Source organism: Mugil cephalus, chromosome 3 (genome assembly GCF_022458985.1).
Source record: "Mugil cephalus isolate CIBA_MC_2020 chromosome 3, CIBA_Mcephalus_1.1, whole genome shotgun sequence".
In the NCBI taxonomy this organism is placed as follows: domain Eukaryota; kingdom Metazoa; phylum Chordata; class Actinopteri; order Mugiliformes; family Mugilidae; genus Mugil; species Mugil cephalus.
In genome coordinates this window covers 30,286,456-30,304,988 of record NC_061772.1, presented here as the reverse complement: position 1 = coordinate 30,304,988, position 18,533 = coordinate 30,286,456, and the positions used below count along the sequence as shown (strand labels likewise).

Here is an 18,533-nt window from a genome sequence, read left to right as displayed (position 1 = left end):
AACTTTTATCCATCTACAAATATCAAATTTATGCATTTATGTATAAATTTATTTATTTAACTCGTGATTTTCCAGGTGTTTTTCAAACATTTTTTTTTTTCATCTGATATTCACTCTAACTCCACTGGACAGTCTGAAGAGATTCATCCTTTACAGGACTTCCTTAGCTCAACATTCACTACATTGTAGAGAGCATCTCTGTGAACAACCTTCCCTTTATCTCTTAAAGCTTCACTGGTTTAGTTTTTTTCTTTGTTTGGGGAAATCTGTTTCATATAATTGTTTGTTCATTCTCAAGGTAAATCTTATGTTGATTTCAATGTTTTGATCAGGGAGGTTCTTTGATGAACCTTCAGAGGCTTCTAACTTCTCCAACACATTTATTCTTTCTTATTCTCATTGTATTTTTAACATGTGTGCAAATAAACTAAACTCAACTAAACAGCTGGAACAGGATGTAGTAGGAATGTCAGTAGTAGTAGAAGGAGATGAAGAGGTGGTGGGAAGACAAAGATGTTGTAGGACATTGATAGAAGCAGAATAAGATAGATTTCAAAAAGTGGTAAGAAAAAGTAGAAAAAGTATTAATAAGAAGAAGGTCTGATCAACAGAAAAGAAGAAGAATAATAATAGGAGGAAGAAGACGAGAAGGAATAATAAATAGAAGACGTAGTAGGAAGAATATGTAGAAAAACAAAGTGGTAGAAGGAACAGGTTGAAGTCAGAATGAACCAGTCAAAATGAGGTGTAGTAGGAATAATGACTGAAGCAGAATAAGGAAACAATGAAGTGGAAAGATGTGGAAGCAAGAATTAATTAGGAGATGAAGAAGAAGTACGTGTTTAAAAAGTCAAAAAGTTTGTTCTCACTGAGACTGAAGCATCAAAACATGAGCAGCTGTTTCCAGAAGCTAAAACTTTTACACAGTAGCTGACAGGTTAACGGAGCGTCTGTGCAGAAACACCTGGTGAAACCCAGATGGTTTCAGATAAAAGCAGCTCCTTCCACAGGACTGCACACTGTGGGCTCCCCATATAGAGCGTATCCATGGCAACCATCACGTGCCCTCGGTGCTGCCTCCGAGGGTCACGGGGACGTGTTTATCATAAAACTAGGGTTTCATGTCATGAGTTTGTGACTTGGGTCCTGAGAGTCAGACTGAGGGTTTGTGAATCTAGAGCAGGAACTGGAGCACGAGGCAGGAACTCTTCCAGCTGGAACTAACACGTACACACAGGAAATGCATGAGTGTGACGGAAGCCCGGGTGGCAGCGTGCGCTCCTTCACATCAATAAATGATAGTAAACAGTTAACAAAGGCTAACAAAGCTCCGCTGGTCAAACATGCTGCACACTAACACTTCCCTCGCTGCGTAACTCCACTCAAACATGAAAAAGGTTTTTAATATTGATGACATGTGGAGGGAAAACTGCAGGAAATGCATCAAAATAATGTTTAACTGAGGAAATAACAGGACAGTGATTTACTTCATAATTAACGACATCCACAGGGGACAATAAGGGACCGGAAACTCAAAGTTACAGCCACATGTTCACAAGCAATAACCTTTAACTGCTAATCAAAAAAAAACAAATTTAAGGTTCGTCCTGCTCGCTCTGTGTCGACGTATCTGATGTACCTGATGCGTACTGAGTCTCTGGGGCGCAAAGCGTTTCCTGCTTTTTAAATGTTTAAGCTGAACCAACACGTCGCTTCTAACGGAGAAAAGTGACTGAGACAAAGAGGACAAGGAGGAAGAATGACGCTCATCATATTCCTGTCTGGCTGCAGGTTCCCACTCAGCAAACACGAAGCATCTGAATACGTCAGCAGAGCAAGTAAGAGAAGGACCCCGTCATGGTCAGAGTGAAGAGAAGAATGACCACAGTGAACCCCAAAATATTAATGACCCCGATCAGCCACAGCATTATGACCACCTCTGGTCTAGGTGGGCGCTCTATGTCTAAGTAACATCCACGTGAACGAATGAACTCCAGGTCTCTTCTCCTGTCAGTGGTCGTAATGTTGTGGCTGATCGGTGTCGCTGCCTCCTCTCAGCATCATTCTTCCTCCGAGGCGGCTCCACGTCACAGGTCCTGGGGTGAGGAGGCAGCGGCCATGCTGGGGATCCCCTGCCAGGACCAAAGATCAGCCTTTTCCCCAACAGATGCGAGTCACAGCAGGAGGAGACCACACACAGACAGACAGAGATAGGCGGGGGTGGGGGGCCGAGGGGGGGAGGGGGGGCGCTGGGTGGCAGAGGGATGCGAAAGTTTGGAAGCACAACAGATTGTCATCCACCTCCTCCCGTCTCTCATCATTTTCCTCCCTCCTCGTTTGCTCTCTCCCCATAAATCTGACGGAGGGAAACCGGACTGAGTCTCGCTTTGATCATCACTGACGACTCGATCCTAAACCATCTCCACAACACAACCACACACACAACCACACACACACACACACACAACCACACAAACACAACCACAACCACACACACTCGTCCTGTCGCCTCCTCCCTGCATCCTGTGTCGGAGCTCAGATAAACGAGAGGCAGGAAAAGGGTCGAGCTCTCTGGAGACTAGAGGGTGAATTTACTCCTTTATCTTTATTACGACGGGACGCAGAGGGACTCGTCTTCTGACTCCCAACAACTCCCAGAATGACCCTCAACAACACTCGCACCACGGAGGAGCCGTCACGCTCCGTCATTTACTCCACGCTCCCTCATTTACTCCACACTCATTTACTTCGACCGAGGACTGACTGAGATCATGAGTCATGTTTTCAGGATCTCCACATTCAGTTTTTTTGGAGCTGATGTGAAGTAGGAGAACGTGGCCAGATACAAACAATCTGCATCCTACTAAATATGTTTATTTCTGTTTGGCTTTTGTCTGGAGACGTCCATAGTTCAGGTCAAATATTGATGCAGTAGAACATGGATGTGGGAAGATCTTTCAAAACGAGATCACTTTGACACATCGATGAAAACATCACGTGACGGATCAAAGATGGAGGTCTCTCATCTCACCAGCAGTAGTTGTAATTGTGATTGCAGCCCTGTGCTGCTGTAGACGCTGCAGAGCGTGCAGCCCATACATTACCCCTCCCCCACTCGCAGTGTGTGTCTCTGGAAAATGTTTGTACTCATAAACGTGTTGAGCACCCAAAAATAAGAGTTTAACAGTTACCCCATGTGCTCTGCCTCTTTTCACCTGTTTATCTTTTTTTTATTGTCTATGCATAACAGTGTTAAATATTCTTTGAGTTCAATAAATATTCAGGTTTAAGGTTAACTTGAGACTTGTAACATTTGTTATAATTGTGTCATTTTTTGAGGTAGAAAAAATTGTATCAGCTCCAAATATCGACTCAGAAAAATCAGCAGCACGTATCGGCCATCAGTATCGACCCTAAAAAATCCATATCAGTCGATGTGTAAGAGCATCAGACTGATGCTAAAGCGCTGCTACTGGAAGCTCTGGAGAGGAGGCGGCGAACAGAACAGAAGACCTGAACGTTCTCTGTGCTTTGTTTAGATGTCGCCATATGAGGAAACGTCCAGACAGAGCATGCTCAGACAGAACGGAGCCCGAGTTCGTCCCAATTCACCGTCTACATGACTTTCGATTGGTTTGAGAAAAGGAATAATCTGTGAAACAAAAAGAAATTTCATTCAGTTTGGGCCTGTTTATTCTGAGATGTTTATATTTTTATTCGGCTTCTAAACCGATATTTGGCTCCATGTAAAAACCCAACGATTGAACACTGGACCAATAGTTTTGTTGTTCCAAAATATTTGGTCTAAGATGTTGTCTACCAGCCTCTAAACCCTAGATTTACTTTCAGCCTTAACTTTATACTGAGAAACTCATTGAAAGTGGAGGGGGGACTTCCTGTAGTTTTGTTCATCCGTCTGACCAGTCACAGGTCACATGGCTCCATATGTTCAGGTCCCTCTAGCTAACAGCATCTGGAGCCATCGCAGGCACTTTAAGTACATCTGTGTTTGTCTTGTGTTGCTAACAAATGGAATTGATCCAGATGTAAAAGCTGAACTGCTGCTCCCTGAAGTGGAACATCCATTCGAACCAATCTGCATTAGTGCTGAGTTTGAACCAGCCGTCTGGGGCCTTGAGTTTACAGCCTCCCGTCCTCAGCGTCGGTACGATGTGGCTCCACACCTCACACCGACGCAAACACAAACAGCTGGTACTGATATGAAATGGATTTCCATGTTCACCTCATTTAGCCTCCTACGAAGCCTCTACTCAGACTCTCTGTGTGATTTCAGGGAAAGTAGCTGCTGATCCACATTTATTAACCAACATGAGCCACTCGGCGCCGACATCGTTTAAAGAACAGAGTCGGAGAAAACTGATGGTATTTAATTCAGATAAAAGCAGAAGGTTTAGTAAGTGAAGTAGAAAAAAAAGAAAGAACATGACTTCGGTTTGTTGTAATTTTTCTGGCACAAAGGTTATTTACTAATGATCCACGACCTGGACCAGTGTTCACCGTGGAGGAGACTACTTCCTGGACCAGAAACCTATTGTTTTAGCCTACATTTTATTTTTATTTATTTATTTTTTTCATTTTTGTGATATAGAAATCAAAAAGCTGTTATTTTTCACAGTTTCCATTTTTGGTTTTAAAAGTAAAGTTGAAATACAAAAAACAAAATAATGCATTGGCCGTTCTCTCTGTGCCTGCATGCGTTTACTCCAGGTTCTTCCTCCACACAGTCCTCAGATATACTCACTAGGGTCAACGTGTGATTCTACATCAGTCGTAGATGTGCACGTCAGTGTGAATAGATATTAACCCTTTGATGGATCTGTACCTGGTCACCACCCTGCTCTGATTCTACCGGCGAACCACCCGCTCCATCCTTTAACATGAGAGCGGATGGTGCTGCTTTCCTACAACATACGAATAAATAATGATAACAGCTAATAATGGATGGATGCATTTAATCTGAGGACTGGAGCAAGACCTACGCTCATAAATTTATTTAATCTTTGCCACATCCTTCATACTGCAGCTCCTAAAAATAAGTTCCTCTGTGAGTTTTTGGCAAACGCGCTGGTCTAGGTCGTTCCTCCCACTTAGCAGGACTGACTAATTTCATGAGCAGCGCTTCCTGAACACCACCACCGTGAAACTTTGCTCCACTTATAGAGACGGTTTGCAGCTCATCCATCCAGCAGCAGCGTCCAGGTCACTGCCTTCCTTCCAGAGACGCAGCCCTGCACTCTGATGTTCAACAAACCGGATGAAAAGAGGAGAAACCAGCTGGGGGTTCAGATTACCGTCAGCACAGAGGAGCATTTCCACATCGCTGAACGGAGATCAGCTGAGCTCCAATCGACTTCAGCTGCGTCCGTTAAACAGAGAGAGGCTGAATTAATATTCCTGGGAAATCTTTTTTTTTTTTTTTTTTTAAAAAGCGAGGCGTCGTGCAACAACACAGATACGAGAAGGCAGCAGGTGCAAACTGTAAAAGCGTGAAGCATTAATTAAGCATCTCTAGGTAAATAGGACGGTCCGCCCACCTACACGCTTACACCTGACATTTAGGTAAATTAGCCCGTGGTAAATGCCAGTCCTCGCTGTCTCAGACTGGATGTCACGGATGAGATGATACGGTTTCATGAAAACGTGGCGAGCCTCAGTCAACTATTAAAGGAAACCCATCTGCCTGAGACACGGGGCGTTTCCCGCCGCCCTCAGCGGCACATTTTACGGATTCAGATCTTCCTTTATTCAAACTCAGAACATTAATATTCTCAGGCTGAGATGAAGATTTTTAGTAAGACCAAGTCCGTCCATGGAGGTAGGAAGAAGCTTTAGTGACTTAAGAATGACAATCTGTTCTCTTCAGGCGAAACAACTAGTTCATGAGTTTGTTCATTTTGAAAAAAAAGAGTCGTCTATTAAATAAATCCAGGTGAATTAAGACTCTATGATGTGAAGATTTACAGACTTCTCCAACTACAAATGTTTGTTGTTCTGGAGTTTCTGTATTTATGAACTGATTCTGCTCAGGTTGTGTTTTTCAACGTATTTTGAATTTATTCCGTTGTCTAACACGCTCCATCTGCATCCTCTCGCTCGCTGCTGGTCTTCTTCACTTCACAGAATTTGAGCTGGCAGGAGATGAACAGCGCCCCCTACCATCAATGTACCACAGTGACTTTCTTTGGTCGGAGTGGAAACGCACCAAATATAATTTAAGGAAGCGAGTGCACTCCAAGCACAGTCAGGGTCTAGAGACTAAGAAGACGACTCCACGTCTCCATAGTCTCCATCATCTCTGTCCACATTGACTCCAGCTTTGGTTCATATTGTTTTTCTACCTCCATGAGTCTGATCCTCCTGGAAACTCCTCAACCTGATGTTTTTACAGAGAGAACGTGTTTATTCCAGGAACCAGAGAGAAAGCAGCACATCAAGACTCTACATGGTTATCAGGAGGTCAGGTTATTATATCAAACTGTTAATAGAAGTGGCTTCACGAGTTTCATTCTGATTATTAGTTAGTGTCTGTTAAGAACCAGAGCTGGAAACATGTTCATGATGTTTCAGATCTTCTAAATGATGAAGTCTGAGATCAGAGGCTACAGAGTCTTCTTACCCAAAATATTTCAAAAATACACAGAATCACTGTTTAAGAAACTCCTGCTGGTTCAGCTCAGCATAGATTAGTGAGGCTACTGACCACCAGGGGGACGGACGTCTAACTGTCCTAAAAGACGACACACGGGACAGGTGTTTGTGTAGAAGTGACTCATCCTGTTTTTTCCAGAGCGTCGGAACATAAATGAATTGCAGCCCCAGTCAGTGAGAGCTCAGCGCCTCGTTGAGTCAGTTGTCTTTGTGTGGGGCTGTGCACATCATCCAGGAGGTTGTCGAGAGGCTATTTCTGTCCATCAGGTTCTGATTAGTCTGGTTTATAAAATAACACGTGTCACAGAGTCGTTGTGTTAAATAAATTAGATTTAAAACCCGTTATGTTTGTGTGATTTCAGCTTCCAGTCTAATATCACCACTGAAGCTAACGATCATTTAAAACAACAGTTTGATTGTTTTATCCATAAAAGGCCACTTTAAACTCCAACTACACTTCAAGCTGATGTTTTAAATTGTTTATTTCACCCAGAATCCAGCAGCATTTAGTTTACACTGGTAGTAGGAGGTTTCAATCAGATGTGCTGGTTTCTCTCTGGATATTGGAATAACTCCATTTTCTCTGAGATGTTCACTTCATGTGGGTAAAAACATCATGTTGAGGAGTTCCAAGCAGGAACAGGATCATGGAGACAGAAAAACAACCAGCTGTTGAACCAAGCTGGAATCCATGTGGACAGAATGTCTCTTGGTTCATCTTCTAAGTCTCTAGACGTTCAAGACATGGAGATAAAGTTGGGAAAGAAATTTATGGAGTTTCTTTTGTGCCACATGGTTTTTCTCTAACTTCCTCCAATAGAGAAAACTTATGTTGGGTTCTGGTCCTAAGGACCCACTGTCCTGCATGTTTTCACTGTTTCCCTCCTACAACACACCTGATTGAAATGAACGGCTCCTTATCAGGCCACAGCAGAGTCTGATGACGAGCTGATCGTTTGAATCAGGTGGAGGAGGGAAACATCTAAAACATGCAGGACAGTGAACTGAGAATCACTGAGTTAACTGTGATTCTAATGGTCAATAAAGACAATAACTGTCAGTAAAAGTGGGTGAAAACTACTTGTGATGTTCCATTTCATAGCAGCAGAACCACTTCATCATAAAGTTCTCGAGTGACCCCCCAGACCAGAGCAGACACCCCCACCCCATAGCAATGACTCTCCTTGACGGCAGCAGCCATCCTCAGCAGGATGCAGCCACAAAAACACTTTAGGAACAACTCAACAAAACGTTAAGAACTGAACAAGTTCATCCTCTGATGAGTCACCGCAGAAGAAACCTGCACAACATTAGGAAGGTGGTCATAATGTTGTGGCTGCTCTGAGTATATCAGCTCCCTGACATTTGTTAACGTTGATTGAAAGAGTTACAGAAACAGTGTTTTCATGGACGTAATCAGCTGTAGTTCTTGAGGACGACGCAATAATAATAATAAAAGAATAAAAATAAAAGCAGCAGAGACAGAAACACTTTAGATCAGTTCTGTTGCCAAGTTGTGACACATCCTCCTCCTCGTGGCCCCCAGCAGCAGCTCAGGACCTCACAACTTCTTTCACTTTCAATTAATGTGCAGAACATTTTACCACTTAGTCTAAAACATGTCTGGTTGTGTTCAAAGTCCAAGATTCACAGTTTACTACCAAGAACATCACAGAGCCCTGGGGTGGTTTTACAATTCATAAAAAATGCTGCATTTTACCCCTTCAGTCATTTAATCGGCTCTTTTTCAAATCTCTGGACGAAAATACATTCATTTAAGTTCGGGCTGTGATGGTTCTGGTTCTAAAGACAGAACCAGCGAACATTTATCCAACGTGACAAACTCCCAGAGAAGTCCCTGCTCCCGAGGGTCTTAGTAACAAACAAAATGAGAAAAGCTTCATGTTTACCTTGGACGTCGTCCCTGGTTCCTGTTGGTCTCAGTGTTTTATTCCCTTCGCCTCGTTCTCCTCTTTCTTATGTGTCCTAAAGCCGCTTCATGCCTCCGACGCTCCGGGCGCAGCGCGGACCGCGGACCTCGGAGCAGCTCCGCCGCGGAAAACTTCCAGCCAGAGCGCGGATGTGTAGAGAGGAAGAAAAGAAGAAAAAAAGGAGGAGAGAGGCTTGTGATGGACAAGGGAAAGAGAGGAGGTGTAGAGAGAGAGAGAGGCGAGGGAGGGAGGGAGGGCTTTAAACCTGATCTCCCGGGGAGAAACCGTTCTACCGCCGCGCTGAAATTCAATATGAGGCGACAGACACTCAGCGCGGCTCCGAGCTCCACATCTCACCACCTGACACGGACACACGGAGACACGGAGAGGAGAGGAGGAGAGAGCGGGGAGGTGCAGGGAGAGGGGGAGAGGAGGAGAGAGGAGGGGAGGAGAGGGGAGGGGGGCGTTTATTCTAAGGAGACCAGGCGCCGTGCAGCAGGACAGGTGGACGTGTGCCTGAGGATGGATCTGTCATTTTGTCACCGCACATAGATCATCTACTCATTATCAGCAGAGGAAAAAAACATAATGAAGGCTGCTGCAGTTTAATAAAAATACTCTTTTCTTCCATCTGCAGCCCCCTGAGAGGAGGAGGAGGAGGAGGAGGAGGAGTCACTGGAAGGAGGTCCTGAACGGAAATGAAGGATTTATTTCTGATGCCTGGTTATTTTAGAAGTTATTAGGCTGAAACATTAAGAGGAGGTCTGAGTGAAATGACTCAAAAACTGTACAAATATGAAGCAGGAGAGAGTCGCCACGGTAACCAGGACATGTCCTCTCAAGACACGAGACTGAATTTAAAGGTTGTTCTGTCTTTGCTCAGCCACGTTCAGGTATTAAAACAAACAGTTTTATATTTATGAAATAATCCCAGTGTCCACATATGAGGACATGTTTAGTTTACTACTACTTCCTGTTCAAAGATGATGCTCAGTTTTCATACGTCTTAGGTCCTTCTGATCCCAAACACCGTGGAGAAATTAAAAACAGACCAAATAAAAGGTCTGAAGACGTTCAACGAAACCGCTTTTATTTTAGTTACATCAGAGACTTAAACTGTTATATACAGTGAAATAATCCCTGTCTTCACATACCAACGACTTCCAGTTCCACTTCCTTTTTTATTCTTCTTAGGTCCTAATAATCCCAAATACCTAAACGTCTTAATCTTATCTTAAAATTCCAAACAAATACTTGGGTGTGAGGAGGTTATGGAGGTTACAGATAGAGGACGAGGACGAGGACGAGGAGGACGAGGAGGTAGCGGAGCAGATCATGAGGATTAATAATGACATTTAAACTCTCCAGGTTTAACTTCAGCATCACATCATTTGGTTTTCTCTTGCTTTGACTGATCTGAACCTGAAACCTCCTCCTGATCTGACTGAGACGGTTTCATTCTGATGATTAGAGGAACATTCACGTACGTTCGTACTAAGGAGTCGACAGGACGAAGTCAGACTGTCGCTTTGGACGCGTGTTCTCCAGAAAATGTCAGAACTAAAAAATAGAAAAGGATGAAAATCAGCAGTATGTTAAAATGATGATGAGTCTGACTGATAAATGAGTCACTGGAGATGAAAAAGCAACGGCAGGTTATTGTGTGTTGGACGGATCCAGACTGATTTATCTTCCTGGCCTTTCTGCAAACTGTCCGTCTGGCTACTCCCATCCACTCTCACCTTTACTTCCCCCCAGTCTGTCTGCGCGAGTCCCGGAAAGACTGGAGACGAGAGTGCCCCCTGCAAATAAAAACGCCCGTCACCATGACGACGGCGACACAAGCCCGAGCAGGGATGATGCTGACGGTGGCAGGAAGCCAGGCCGACAGCCCGGCTCTGCCCCAGGGGCGAGCAGACATGTCCACCTCCGGGGTTCTCAACCAGCGTGAGCACAGATTGACTTTTACTTCCAGAGCAAACACAGCGACGCCAGCTCAGTAAAAAATAAATAAACAGAATCACAGGAAATGAACGTGGAGCAAATATTCACACTTCAGGAGCAAGTGTTTGTGTTTTCCCACTTTACCTCCAGCTCCGCCTCAACACACACACACACGGAGGAGGAGGAAACTAATAATGGGAATTATTTTTATTATTATTATTCTGCTTGTCACTCATTACTGGAAACGGTGTCAGATACTAAAACTCTAAAAACCTTCAGTTAATAAAGACTGAAACTAAAATGTATGAAGGTGAAACATCAGGGAAACAATAAACGATGGTTTTACAGGTAAATGTTGTTAAGCTCAGCCTTGTTTCCAGTGAGTTTGTGAATTAAATTAAAGAGTCTGGTGATGTTGTTCCAGTGGATCTGGACTGTTTGAGCGTCAGGGAGGAGGACGGTGTGAGAGAGACCTGAGGTCCTTCCTGTCTGTGGTCGTCAGACTGAGGCCGAGGCAACAATAATACGTCACGTTATAGAAAAAAGTCCAAATGATTCAAAACGTTAAGGAGACGAGACTGAAGCCGCTAGAAGAAGTGACATCACTGCATTTACTCGTGCATCTTGTTTTTAGATTTTATATATTTCTTTTCATTCCGTTTGTATTCATCTCTTTGCAACTGTCACTTTGTGACAAAACCATTTTATAACAGCTACTAGGAGGTTTGTGTAGTGTTTTAGATCATGTAGATCTACATGTGCATTTATATTCTACATATTTCTGTGATAGTGACAAAGGTACAGATTCAAACTTCCATTTCAGTAGAAACAGGAACAGAAACGGTCCAGACACGTAAATGTGAACAACTTCAAACGTGTGTGTCATCATCGAGCTGCAGTGTTGAATGGGGATTTTACTTATTTAACATTTATCCAACAAACTGTATGAAGAAAGAAAAGAAGAAACTCTGTTGTCTGTGTGTGGATCCAGATCTACAAAGACACTCAGACACTTTAAACTCAGGAACCTGGACATGAAAACATGGAACAGAGCAGGTCTGCACATTTAACTGGAAGCTGCAGAAGAGTTTTGGAAACATCCTGCAAACTAACAAACACACAACCTCTGCAGACACTAAAGAGAAGAAACTTTAACCAACCAGCAGAAAAACGTCTGGAGAAAAACCGAAGCAGTGGCAGCACCAGGAACCGACATGCGTCACACTAAGTTGCCTTTAATTCATTCAAACTGCACATGCAGCCAGAAACACGCGTGAACCGCTCACTCACCTGAACTCTCCCCTCTCTCCTGTGATCTCTGTTCTCTGAGGATGGAACTCACCTGGATGTGGGTGTCACCTGGAGTCACTTCCATAGATATGAAGCGTTTCTGTTTTTCTCTCCTGGTGCTTTTACCGGGTCTTTATATGAGTCTTGTTGTTGTTGGCTCAGATCCCAACCTGTTTATTCAAGATCCTCGGGTCACGTGTTGTCACTTCCTGTTCTTAGGCTGAAGACGTGCTCTTGGGTGCGCTCCAAAACTTCACCAAATGGTGCCGAACGGGCGGAGTTTGACTTTCCCCAGCAGCGCGCATTAATTAAACACTAAAGGCTTGAACCGACACACAAACCACGACAACACTTCATCGTGTGTTGAGTGTCACTGTCGTGACTGGCAGCTGCGTGCGCTCTGGCGCCGCGCAAATTACGCACAGCCGATTAGTTTTTACGCAGAGGCATCAAGACTCACTGAGAAGAAATGTGATGAAGAGCCTCGTTCTGATTCATTTCCAGCTACTGGAACAATCTGATCACATGTTTATACGATGAGAATTTAGTTTTATTTTTAGGAAAGTTACGAGAAGAAGAAGATAAAGATCATTTATCGTTTCAAGTGCGAATTTAAAAATAAATATTTGTCTGGACATATTCTCACCAGTCAGCCAAAACATTATGACCACTGACAGGAGAACTAAATAACATTTGAACTATCTTGTGAGAATCCAGTGTTCTTATGGGAAACTTTTGGACCTGGTCTTAATTCATGTGGGTGTGACTTAGACACGTAGCACCCACCTAGACCAGACCAGAACCCCCCACCCCATAGTAATCACACTCTTTGATGGCAGCAGCCATCCCCAGCAGGATGAAGCCACAAAAACACTTTAGGAACAACTCAAAAAAAGATTTGGTATCAAAAATTCATTGTCCGTTCTCTGATGAGTCACCACAAGGGAGATCTATAGGTGGTCATAATGTTATGGCTGATCGGTTTAACTTTCATTCTGATGTATTAATCCTAAAACATTCTTGTGTAATGAAGCCTTTCATGAATAATTAATCCTTTGTTTTCTGTTTCTGTTTCTTTCGGTTCGTGTCAGGAAATGAAATGAAGCTGTTTATGAGCCGTCGGCTCTGTGATAGGCTGCTTTCCAGTCCACTTAATCCTCAGTGAGGAGCAGCGCTTCTTTCCTCGTGCCGGCTGCATTCAGGACACGAGTGAAGTGGAGCGCTGCCAGCTCTCCGTGGCTCGTCTTCTGTCGGCTCGGCTGCTCCGGATGAAGCTCATCAGGGTTTTAGCTCTTTAAACATTAACTGTCTGCTGGACTTTGAAATCTGCTTCCAACTCATTAGTGCAAAATACAGAAGAAAAAAAAAGTCTGTTTTTCTATCACGCTGGTTTTATGTGAATACAATAGTTTTTAGTTTTTATCCTGTGAATTAGTGGCTGTATCTGGTCCAGACCCGTGTCAGGGGAGGAACAGATGCATCTTGGAACCAACTAAGACCCTCTCCTCTGGTTTCTCTGCTCATAGACTAGATTCGCTAAAATGCGTTTCCATACATGACCCACTTCTGTGACACAGCTCAAAGTTTTATTCACCAAACTATGAGAAGAACCCGTCCTGGTGCAGTTTGTGTGACTGCAGGGGAACCAAATGAAACGTTCCAAAGAGTCTGTTTCTGCAGCTCGGAACCAGATTCATGGAGGCGTTTACATGGACTGGATGTTTCCAGTCGGGTGAAGAACAAGAACAAGAACAGGAACCAGACCAGGGACCAGACCAGGAACCTCGTCAGTGGATCCTGCTGCTTCTTTCCTCGTTATTGTTCCAGGCGAAAGTGGAAATGAAAGTTCCTTTCTTGTTGTCTCGTATGGAGGCTACTACTTCTCCATCCTTCTGTTATGGAAAAAAAAGTTCCTGCAGGGCTGTAAATAAGAGATTTAATCTGAGGGAGAAACGCGGTAATTAGCAGCGGGATCTCCACCCAGCGAGGCTCTGCCCTGCGTTCTCTCTTTGAACCGGCTGATAAACAGAGTTTTTCTTCACAGCGCTGGAAACAAACAATTAAGATGAGGAATGTGAGATGAGGAGAAGCTGCTGCTCCACCTCTTCCCACTTCTCTTTCCTCCGGCTGCATGAAGGGAATCACTCAGGTCTCAGAGGTTTTATTCTCCACCGATACTTGGATCAAACTCAACATGTGACACCAGCTGATTAAAAAAACGTGAGGATCCATATTTACAGCACGTTAAGTTAATTAATCATTAACCATTATTACAAATGACAGATGATCCCGTGTTTTCCATCATTCACTGTGACACTTCTCAGGAGTTTGTTTTAATCACAAAGAAACAATCATTAAATAAAAGCATTATTAACTCACACACAGTATGAACAGCTACTAATTATACATGTGGAATGGAAGCGTCATGTTTAACACGGTTTAAAATTTTATTAGAAAACAGAGAATGTGATATTAGATATTTATATATTAATCCAATCTGATTTTCCTTCTGTCTTTGTTGCTGGGGAATGTTCTAAAGAAAAATGTAAAATTTTATAAATATTATAAATAAGCTTCAAACCCACAACGCTCTGGCATCAGTGTTCGTGATTTTATTAAGTTTTCTACAACAAAGCAACTGTGCACATGTTCGAATGCAACAAACAATATATGTTGGCACTTTAAAACAAAAACTGACAGAAAGGAAAAAAAGGAAAGTCTGTGTATATTCCTGTTCATTGATGAGACCTAAGTTCAGACCAGTTCTGGTTTCCTTGAAAGTTTCCTAGGGTGGTTGTTTTTCAGTCCTTAATCACCGGATTCATAAATCCTGCCAGTGAAAGTCCAAGTCTTTGTTTGGATGTGGATGTACCTGGTGGTAGAAGGGACCTGCTAGTAAACACAGCTGGGGAGAATCTGGCAGTGGTTTATGGAACCGTTCTAAAATACATCTGATCATTCGCTTCCATGGAGAAAAAACATATGAACAGTCCCACAGTAAATGAAGGAAAGGACTTACATCTCACAAATCTCTGAAGTTTAACTGGAGTTTAATAATAATATCTGTGTATGATTTCGTGTTGTGTACATGTAGTAAGAGAGTCTCTAACAGACCATCCTGCATCAGCCTGTGACTCGAAAGAGAGAGAATCAGTCTGAATGTGACAAAAGACAAAGTGCAACGTGCAGCAGCACTTTTCAATGGGGCAGATTATTTGAATCAGGCACATAAAAAAAAAAAAAAAATCAATGTTGCTAGATTATTGAAAATATTTAAATTTTATTTGTTTATGGCAAACATTTGTTTATGTTTTTTTTTGAAAAAAAATTAATGCCACCACAAACACTGGCATATAAAGGGTTAAAAGTCAGAAATGAATCAATCTTTTATTTGTTATTAGTACTGAAGTGGATTAAAAGATTTATGTAAAAAAAAGTAGAAAAAATATTAACTTGTGATATTTTCAGGGTGTTTTTGATGAGGACACTTTTGTCCCTTAATGGTAACAACATAACTGTTTTAAAATCAGGTGTGAGGGTTAAAAATACCTAAATAACACTTACATATCCTACATACTTATCTTACACACATTAGTAAAAACAAAAAAGAAAGAAAAAAAATCTATTTTGAATTTTATACAAATAAAAATACTTATTTTGTCTCAACAAATACAAATTCTGGATACTTTGTATACTTCACACACCCCATTGCAGATACATCCATAATTATTATAATGGATAAATAAAGAATATTTATTTTTACACTTACATAATCTAAATTAGAACTAAAATAGTATTTTTACTCCTATTTTGAATTTTATTCAAATACAAATAATTTTTTTTCACAACACAAAAGGCCTGCTACACCAGGCATGGCTGAGGGAGTTGGAGGCGTCTATCTGGTTGCCAGGGAAGACTTTGTTACTATGGTAACTAATGAACCAGATTACAGTGGAGGGGTTGTGGGGGGGGGGGGGGTCATGCATGCAGACCTCAGGCCGGTTTAGTGAACATCTGCAGTAGGAAGTTAGATTCTTATACAGTGGACTGAACTCTGGACTGATGAGGGGAAGACAGGAGTTCATGTCGGTGATGAGATCTGTGATAGAGAGGAAGGAGCCGCAGCAAGCAGATGAAACAGAAGAAGAAGAAGAGAAAAAGAGCGACGGGTGAAGTTTGTGTCAGGACACGCTCCGAGCCAACCCAATTCCAGAGGTGACGACAGGCAGCCTGGAAGCACGGAGCACAGGAGGAACCTCCACGTTACACACCAGCAGCAGACCTCATTACAAACTGGGACATTATATAGGACACAGGCAGAGGAGGAAATGTGCAGGGCTAAAAAGAGAATAGGAGGAGTGATGCAGTGAAGTCCTGCAACACAAACAAAGTCACACGGCAGCTCCGTGTTTAACGCCTGGTCCTTCAGGTCGTCCGCCGCTGTGGCTGCAGCTCTGAGTCATCACAGTAAATCTCACTTTAAAACGCAAACAACAAAAACACATCATACAGGTCATTTATTCATCACACCAGGGTTGTGTTATTCCTGTTGTTGTCGTGTGGTTCATCACTGTCCTTCTGATTGTCCTCAGCAGCAGAAACACAGAGTTTAAAGAAGTATGATTTAGTTTTTTACATAACCTTTAAGTGAACAAAAAAAGTACAAATAGGCAGCGTGGTGGGTTAAGTGTTGTGTCAGACCAGGACGGGCCGGGATCGAACCACCCAGTCAGTTTTAGTCTGAGGAGCTGTTGTTAAGATGATAAGATGCCCTGTAGACATTCTCACTCTGAATCAAAAAGTTGTTTTTTGATGTTTAACCTTGTAAGCAATACCATGTGTGACCACTAGAGGGCTGCCATTTGTCACTCGTTCAGCATCTGTGGGTGTAAAGATTCCTGACTGTCGTCTCATTCAGTTGAACAAACTTTATTTCAGCTGCAGCAGATCCAGAATAAAGATTCAAACTTTAACAGCTTCACTGTATGTATGTATAAGAAATGCAAAGAATAGCTCATTAATACGACGGCTCACTATTCAACCAGCGCTCCTGCATTTCGCTAGCAAGCGGGATGAAATGATGGAGAAACCGCCCCAGTAACGCTTAATTAAAGTCATTAACTGCAGAAGTGGAGACATTTCTGACATGCAAAATCTTTAGGTTACTTCTGTAACCCTGGTTCTCTGAGTCTCACCAGATCAAACGCTATGAAGAAAATCCATGATTTCATAACCTGCTGACCAAACTGGAGTCATTGAAAAGTTGTCTTTGACATACACTCACTGGCCACTTTATTAGGTACACCTGTTCAATTGCTTGCAAATTGTTCATCATCCAATCACATGGCTGCAATGCATTTATTCATTTTAGTAGAGGTAATCAAGACAACTTGCTAAAGTTCAAACTGAGCATCAGAATGAGGAAGAAAGAGGATTTAAGTGACTTTGAACGTCGTCTGGTTGTCGGTGCCAGATGGAAACTGCTGATCTACTGGGATTTTAACTCACAACCATCTCTAGGGTTTAACAGAGGATGGTCAGAAAAAGAGAAAATATCCAGTGAGCAGCAGTTGTTGATGTGAGAGGTCAGAGGAGAATGGGCAGACTGGTTGGAGATGATAGAAAGGAAACAGGAACTCAAATAACCACTGGTTCCAACCAAGCAATGCAGAATATCATCTCTGAACGCACATGTCCAACCTTGAAGAAGAATCATCTCAATATGGACCAAACTCTCTGAGGAATGTTTCCAACACCTTGTTGAAAGTATGACATGAATAATTAAGGCAGTTCTGAAGGCTAAAAGCGGCTCCAACCTTTTACTAGCAAGGTGTACCTAATAAAGTGGCCGGTGAGTGTAGAGTAAATGAAGCCTCGATGTTTCCCTCAGTAGCTGGTAGAGATAGAAAGACTGAGAGTGTTGGACTCATACTCTTCAGATCAGAGATCAGGGTCAGATCGATATCACACATCAGCCAAGATCTATTATTTATTTCAGCTCTGCCATAAACCAAAAGCACGTCCATTATCTTCCTCTTCGTTGCCTAGAAAAAAAAACTCCAAAAAATATAGAGGTGAAGAAGAAGCAAAATCATGTGACAACACGTTTCTGTTTGGAAGAACTTTGAATAGTGTAATGTGGACGTTTGGTGAGATGTTAGTGGAGTCGCTCAGGTCAAAGGCTGCAGACAAACAACAACAGTAACAGCTGTTTAAAAGAAGAGTTCATGGCAGCGTTGGAGGACCAGAACATTTCTAGGGTTAGTAGAGAACACAAGGTACGAGCTCCTCTCTCCACATTAACTTAGACTGAAAGAAAGATTTATGGGACTGAATCCAGGAGGAGACAATGAAAGACTTTAGGAAGATACATGGGACCAACTCCAGGACATTTAACATTAGATCAGGACTCGGCGTTTGATTGAGAACCTTCTCCATCCCTACTTCAGGAGCATCTCAGATGTGAATGTTCTCGTCAGCAGAATGAACAGACTGGTCCTCGTGGTTCAATGAAACTGGATCTGTCACAGGAAACAAAAACCTTCAGGTCTCCAGAAGCTTTAGGTCGGATTTGTTCCTGGAGGATACGTCACAGACCGTTAGCACGTTAGCATTCTGGTAGAATCAGGATCAAAACGTCCAGAAGGAGGTCAGAAGAAACGCCATCGATCCTCGGGGGCGTCAGGAGGATCAGAGTGG

The 18,533-nt window shown here is 42.7% G+C and overlaps 1 protein-coding gene across 1 annotated transcript in view; it reads right to left on the bottom strand.

The window, feature by feature from the left end:
- The window catches only part of LOC125005248 (SH3 and multiple ankyrin repeat domains protein 2-like), a 191,870-nt gene extending 182,927 nt beyond the window's left edge, over positions 1-8,943 (bottom strand). The window contains exon 1 of the mRNA XM_047580440.1: positions 8,580-8,943. The gene's annotated coding sequence lies outside the window, so the exon portion shown is untranslated. The remainder of the gene's footprint in view (positions 1-8,579) is intronic.
- Positions 8,944-18,533: the final 9,590 nt, after the last annotated feature.